This window comes from Eulemur rufifrons, chromosome 7 (genome assembly GCF_041146395.1).
Source record: "Eulemur rufifrons isolate Redbay chromosome 7, OSU_ERuf_1, whole genome shotgun sequence".
In the NCBI taxonomy this organism is placed as follows: domain Eukaryota; kingdom Metazoa; phylum Chordata; class Mammalia; order Primates; family Lemuridae; genus Eulemur; species Eulemur rufifrons.
In genome coordinates, this window is record NC_090989.1 from 67,005,823 (window position 1) to 67,012,858 (window position 7,036).

The following is a 7,036-nucleotide window of genomic DNA, read 5'->3' on the forward strand; positions in this document are numbered from 1 at the left end:
TTGAGATTGGTTTGGTTTTTTAAAGCTTGAGACTGTGGTTAATAACAGAAAATTTTAAAAGATTAGCTAAACATAACAGATGCTCTTATAAAGTGAGAATTATCTACAGTTTAGAGGGTACTATATAAGTAATCCTCTTCATTAAGAAAATGGTAAAGACTGTTACTTGGAGCTAAGAGATGCTTTCTCCTGTCCCTAATTCTATTGATTTGCTTCCATATTCCAGGCCATTCTTTGCTCTAGAATGTCGCTTCATTGGAGTAGGGCCTTCATTCTTGCATTCAATAAGTTTTGTTGAGGCTTTTCTATGTAGCACAGAAATAAGACAGAAGGTTTTCCCTCAGGAAGCTGAGGTTCCAGGGAGGGGCCGGCAGATAAAGGTAGTGCAAAGCATGTCTGGGGCATTCGATGTCGGTCCAATGGGGGATTCATCTTTAGCTTGTTTCCACCAAAAGGAAAGAAGTATCAAAGATTCCTCCCATTACCACATAAGGGCGGGACACCACAGCTGATTAGAAAATGGAGAGCCTTCACATTAGAAAGAGAAACTAGAGGAGTAGAGGGTCCCCAAACAGAGAGGGAAGCTAGATCTTGAGTAGTAAGTGAGAAGCAGCAGACATGTTACAGATGATTTTAGATGAGTTACCTTACTGGAGAGAATACTTGATGAAATTTGAACAATGACGTAAGTAAAGAATGAATTTTTCACTTTTGGTGATAAAGGCCATTAACCTGCGAGCTCCAGCAAGAGGAAGCCTGTGTTTCAGCCACCATTCTATTTGCGTCTGGCACCAAGGCCTAATAAATACAGGACACTCTTGGTTTCAAATATATGTCTCATTGTCCCTACTGACCATTGAAATATCCTACCTATGTTAATATTTTGGCATTGAATGACAGAGAGGTAGGCTCTGGAGTTGGACTGCCCGGGCTCAAATCCTGGCCATACCACTTATTAGTTATGTGACTTTGGACAAGTTACTCACTTCTATTTTCTCAAATATTGAGCAGGCATAAAAATAGTACCCACTTCATAATTATCATGAGAATTAAAGGGGTTAATATATGTGACACACAAGAACTATGCCTAGCATATAGTGAGTGCTCCATAATATATTAACTATTATTGTTGTTTTTCAAATTGGTTCTCTCATCTGGAAGCAGCAGAGAATTCCCTATTGGTCCACATGTCATGATTGTGGGCTCAGAAAATATGTTACCAGGCCTGCTGACATTATGAGGCCTTTGATGGCTTGCCCCAGGCTTTTGTCTTTAAATAAAAGAACCACTTTCACAGCCTGGATATTAAAGAGAACACCGCCCACCCCCCCATGTCCTCTTAGGGCTCTCCCCAACCTCATTCCCTAACCCTGCTTTTTGCACTGTGGATTGTCAATTAATGGCAAACCAGAGTTCTTAGGGAATAACCCTTAGGGAACCCAGGCAGACCGGGCTTACCTCATAAAAGTTGATCAAAGGCAGAAACCTCCCATTGGTGACATTTTGGTTTTATTACTTTAACTGAAGAATTTTTTCAATGAAAATGGATTTAAGTCCTTTTTAATTTTGTAAAATCACCGCTAAACAAAACGTTGATTATCTGAACAATTGTACCAGATTTTAGGCACCATTAATATGACATTAACATTACTTACGCTTATGTAGTACAAGGCCAATAAAGGGGACAATGTATGATCTCCAACGATCCAGTAAAAAGATGATGCAAATATTTCCACCCAGGAGCTGAGTAACATTCACGTTTCCCTGGCACAAGAGCAAGGAATGAAGACACCAAGAAAAAGTCAAGGGAGGCATTATTTAGAATTGGTGCATTAAACGTTAACAATTTCAAGCAAGCCTTTGAAAAGAGCGGCCCCACCGGAAGTTGAGTTTTCTGCGCGCCGTAGGAGACAGCGCCACCTGCTGGCCGCGGAATTTGCCCAGCAGCTGGGACAAGGCCAGAGGGCGAGGGTGCTTCCCGGCAAAACCTCCCCAAGATTGAAGTCTCAAGCGATTTTGGTATTGATGCCATCTGGATGCCTGGTGACCTTCTCCATAAAGAGGCTGGGAGCCCACTGAGGCTTCTTGTCCATAATGGACTGTTGCTTCTAGACTCCTTCAGGGCGAGGAGTGGAAAGTGACGCGACCTGGGGTTGGGCCGTGCGGAGCCGGGCCAGCGATCTGCATCGGTGGTTCTCCGAGTCCGCTGCCTGTTGGGATCGCCTGGGAGCGTGAGCAGTCCCGGGACTCAGGCCTGCCCTGCCCTAGACCCATGAAGTGCTCTGGGAGGATTCCGGTGCGGCTGACACTCGCAGCTGTCGGGGCAGTGGCCAAACCCCAGCGGTTTCGCCCGAAGCTGACCTCGGAGAACCTTCAGCCTAATGAGGAGACCCAGCAGAATGACAGTACGTTTTCCTGTCCCGTCTTGATTTGTCTCAGGGCTGCGCCTAGAGGATGCCAGCCCCAAGGTTGGAGATGCCTATATGGTGGCCCACTCCCCACTTAAAAAACAGCTTTGTTGAGGTATAATTGACATACGGCAAACTGTACATGTATAAAGTGTGCAATTTGACAAGTTTTGACATATGTATATACTCGCGAAACCATTGCCACAATCAAGACAATGAACATATTCTTCAAGGTGGAGCTTGAAGAGTCCTGTTTTATAGTCCTGTTTCACAATTCTTTAATTCATATTCTATGCCAAGCATTGTTCTGGGCGAGAAGGAAACAGACTCACCAACCACAATCTCTTCCCTGGGGGGACTGGTTACAGGACCCAGCTGGGACATGAAGGAGGCGCTACTTCTTGAGAGTGCAGAAGGAAACAGGAAAGGTTAGGAAAAGCTGGCCAGAGGAGACGATGGTTTAGCTAATCTAGACAGATGGAGGTATTTATTAGGTGCTATGGTCTAAATGTTTGGGTCCCCCCAAATTCACGTATTAAATTGTAACACCCAGCCTTATGCTATAGAGGTAAGGCCTTTGGGAGGTGATTAGGTCATGAGGGTAGAGCCCTGATGAATGAGATTAGTGCCCTTGTACAAGAGGCCAGAGAGCTCCCTTGCTCCTCCTTCCAACATGTGAGGTTATAGCGAGAAGGCAGCCAGTTATGAGAAAGCAGCCCGTTTCCAAACTTCTGGAGCTTGATCTTGGACTTCTCAGCCTCCAAATAAATTTCTGTTTGTAAGCCATTCAGTCTATGATAGTTTGTTATAGCAGCTCGAACAGACTAAGACATTAAGCAGCTGAAGGAAAGGGGCATTTCAAGTGGGGGGAAAGCGCGAGCAAAGGGATGGAGGTTTAAAGAGGTGGTATGTTTAGGACAGCAGTCTCCAACCTTTTTGGCACCAGGGACTGTTTTCATGGAAGACAGTTCTTCCACGGACTGGGGTGGAGGGGTGGTTTCAGGATGATTCCAGTGCATTACATGTATTGTGCACTGTATTTCTACTATTATTACATTATAATATACAATGAAATAATTATACAACTCACCATAGGTTGGGGACCCCTGGTTTAGGGAACAGCAGGTATGGCCAAAGTGTTCGTGCACTGTGGGGAGAGGGGCATGAGGTGAAGCCAGAGCAGTTGACAGCAGTTGCTGGAAGACCAGGACTGATATTCTTCAAGGAGTTGGCTCATTACTGTGAATAGCAAACCTTTGCAAAGGTCTCAATGAGCAGAAACAAATGAATTATAGGCTGTATTACATAAGAATCAAAAACAACTTTGAATGCAAAAGCTGTTTTCATAAATATTATATATATACACGTTTAAAACATTAAAAAAAATTTTTTTTCAGACATAGGGTCTCACTCTGTCGCCCAGGCTGGAGTGCAATAGTGTGAACATAGCTCACTGCAGCCTAGAACTCCTGGGCTCAAGTGATCCTCCTGCCTCAGCCTCCCAAGTAGCTAGGACTACAGGTACACACCACCACCTCCAAAAATTTTTTTAAATTTCTGTAAAGATGGGGGTCTCACTGTGTTGCCCAGGCTGGTCTCAAACTCATGGCCTCAAGCATTCCTCCTGCCTCAGCCTCCCAAAGTGCTGGGATTATAGGCATGAGCCACAACGCCCAGCCTAGAACATTATTTTTATTCAAATAATAGCAACGAACATCTCTGAAGAACGGCCCACAAAGCCCAGAATTTTTATAGCTCAGGATCTTTGAGAAGTGACAGGAGCTGGCATGCTTTGGTTCTAAGGGCCACCAGGGAGGAGGGGCTCTTTAGAAATGAAGTTCAAATAGCCTACTGCTAGTACTGAATCCAGAACCATCTTTAAATGTAAAGTGAGTAACGTGCAGGTCAGAAATAAAGTTTGTGATGACAAGTAACAGTGGTCAGCCAATTTTAAGTTCTGTCTGCATTAACTCTGCTGCTATTGACTGATTGGTTGATGGCTCATGTTTTTCCTGTGGGCATTAATAGCTCATAAGAATGTGTTTATTTCATTCACCACCCAGCCATGAGAACACAAGAGTAAACATAAGTGGTCTCAGTGAGGATGTTTTCTGCTGCAAATAACAGAAAAAAATACTCAAACTGGCCTTATAGCAGAGGAATATCCAGAGACTTCAGGTGTGGTTTGATCAAGTCACCAACTCCATTTCTCACAGTTGTCTCAGCTCTTCCCTCCTCTGTGTCAGCTTTGTCCTCAGCAAAACTGGAGCCATTCAAGGCCTCATATCCTCAAGCCCACTTTCTAGAAGAAGAAAGTGTTTCTCTTTCTCCAAACTACCTACCAAAGTTTAGGTTTTATTCTAATTGTATCCACTTGTGCCACATGCTTGCTCTTAGGTCAATTACTGTGGCAAGGAGAAATGGAATCCCACTGATTGGCTGAGCTAATCAGGGCCAGCCCCTGGGGCTGGGAATAGGATCAGATGCTTGGCTGTTCCATCATGGTGGGCACGGGGAGTGGGATGTGTGTGGGGAAAGCAGCCTGAAATGTCTGCTCTGTGTCAACATATTATCTTGGGTAATCCGCTAGCCCCTAATGAGGACAGCAGATGTCAGTCACTCTGGTTTGCCTTGTGTCAGGTTTGCTATTTAAAACTCGCTGCTGTGTGCAACACCCAAAGCCCCAACCACAAGAAAGGACACCATCAACCAAAGACACTTTATTGCATTACCTTTCACAATTAACAGTCAAGAACAAATAATAATAATAATAATAAAATAACTTGCAAGAGGACCAGACATTAGACATAAACAAGGACACTATTAACATTAAAAAAAAAAAAAAAAAAAAGCCTGCGCTGGATGTGGTTGCCCCATTCTTGTGGGTTGCGGCCACAGCTTAGCCTCTGTCACCAGGGAAGGCTGAGGCCCCAGTGAAGTACCTCTGTAACCTGCATCACAAAGCTGGACATACGGACTCCTGAGTACAAGCTCCCTCTTTCACCCCCAACCAAAAAGGATGTCTGCAATTTCAAAGTGACCTAAAGCTCTTACTCCTGTGGCTTTTGTTTCTACACTTGTTCCTAGACTCAGTCTTGGAAAGGGCATGGATTAGAGGAAGTGGCCATTGGCTCATCAAGGAAGGAGAGCGAAGGAAGGAGGTGGATCCCAGGTACCTCCCCCTCCTCCTTTATCCTCCTCCCAGCCCAGCTGCCTTTGCTTCTCTTCCTCCTACCCTGGTCATGTTTTTTTCTCTCTGCTCCTTCTACCTACTAGCATATTAAAAACTCTAGAATGCACCCCATGGTGGACATTTCTCATCTAGGTCTTCTGATTAACATCAAAAAGTTCCTGGGTTCCTAGTCACTCCCCCTGGAAAAACTGAGGGACATGGCTTTTTCCTGTCTCCTTGGGGTGAAGGCAGATCAAGCGTAGCCAGAATTGCTGCATTGGAGGGACACAAGTACTATTCCCGTTTTGACTCATCAGAGAGTGAACCCCAGAACCTGAAAAGATGGTAGCTCTTTTCATCCCCTGCGACCTCCACAGCTGATGTATATGAGTCTCCCCAGAGAGTTATGTCACTTACTCTTCTAGCCTATCCACTCAAGAGCAATATTCTCCCAGGAGTGAATGTGCTGGGGAACTTCCCTCTAGATCAGAAGTGGTTATTGTTGCCCTACCAGGAAAAAAGAATCCCAACCGTGGTCTTAGTACTTTGTACTGATTGGAGAAAATCAACTGTCTTACAAGTGCTACTAGCATCTGTGTGCTTTCGATTTCACAGATTCTTATTGAACAAGCAAGCTATACTCATTGCAAACATTCACAGCTTCCACTTGGAGAGGCTGCAGATGAAGGAGGCCACATCTTCACCGGGGCTCACTTCTCCATCAGTCTTTCTGAACACTCAAAATAACAGCTTGTAGGTTAGTTCGGGGGCCATGGAGGGGTCCAAATTTTTACCATTCTAGACAGAAAGAAAGTGAGAGAGAAGACTCTTAGAAAAGAAATACTCCAACAGAAGCGTATGAAAAAAATTAGATTCATAAATAATCACCATTAATTAACATTATTTGCCTTTGGTTTTCCACTCTGTTCTTCCTATCATTTCTCTCCTTGCTTCTCTTCTGTTCCCTTTCTCTTCCTGCCCCCCTTCCTCCTCTTCCTTCACCATCTTCCTTCTTTCCATCTCAGTCGCCTTGTCATTCTTACCTTAAGGTCTCTTACAGGCTTTCTCCTTTCAATATTTCATTTAAATCACACTAAGCAGTGCCAGCTATGATTATCCGATACAAATCCGGTGGGGACAAGCTATTCTCTGCAAAAGTTGTCCCAAGGGAAATAAGGCCTAATTCGCCTTATGTCTTTAGAAATGGATCGAGTTGCCTTGAAATCTGGGAGGAGGAAAGGAGAGGGCTGCCTTTACACAGCCTGCTGGAAAAGGTCCCACAGAGCTGTGTTTATAGTCAACACCTTTCCCTGGGGCTGCCCAGGACCTAGGTCCTTAAACAGCCTGGGAAGTGTCACCACAATTCCTGGAGTCATAGCCATAGAAGTTGATAATCTAAAGGGAACTTAAGGGCATCTAAATTAAGCTGCTTTTTTTTTTTTTTTAACAGATGAGA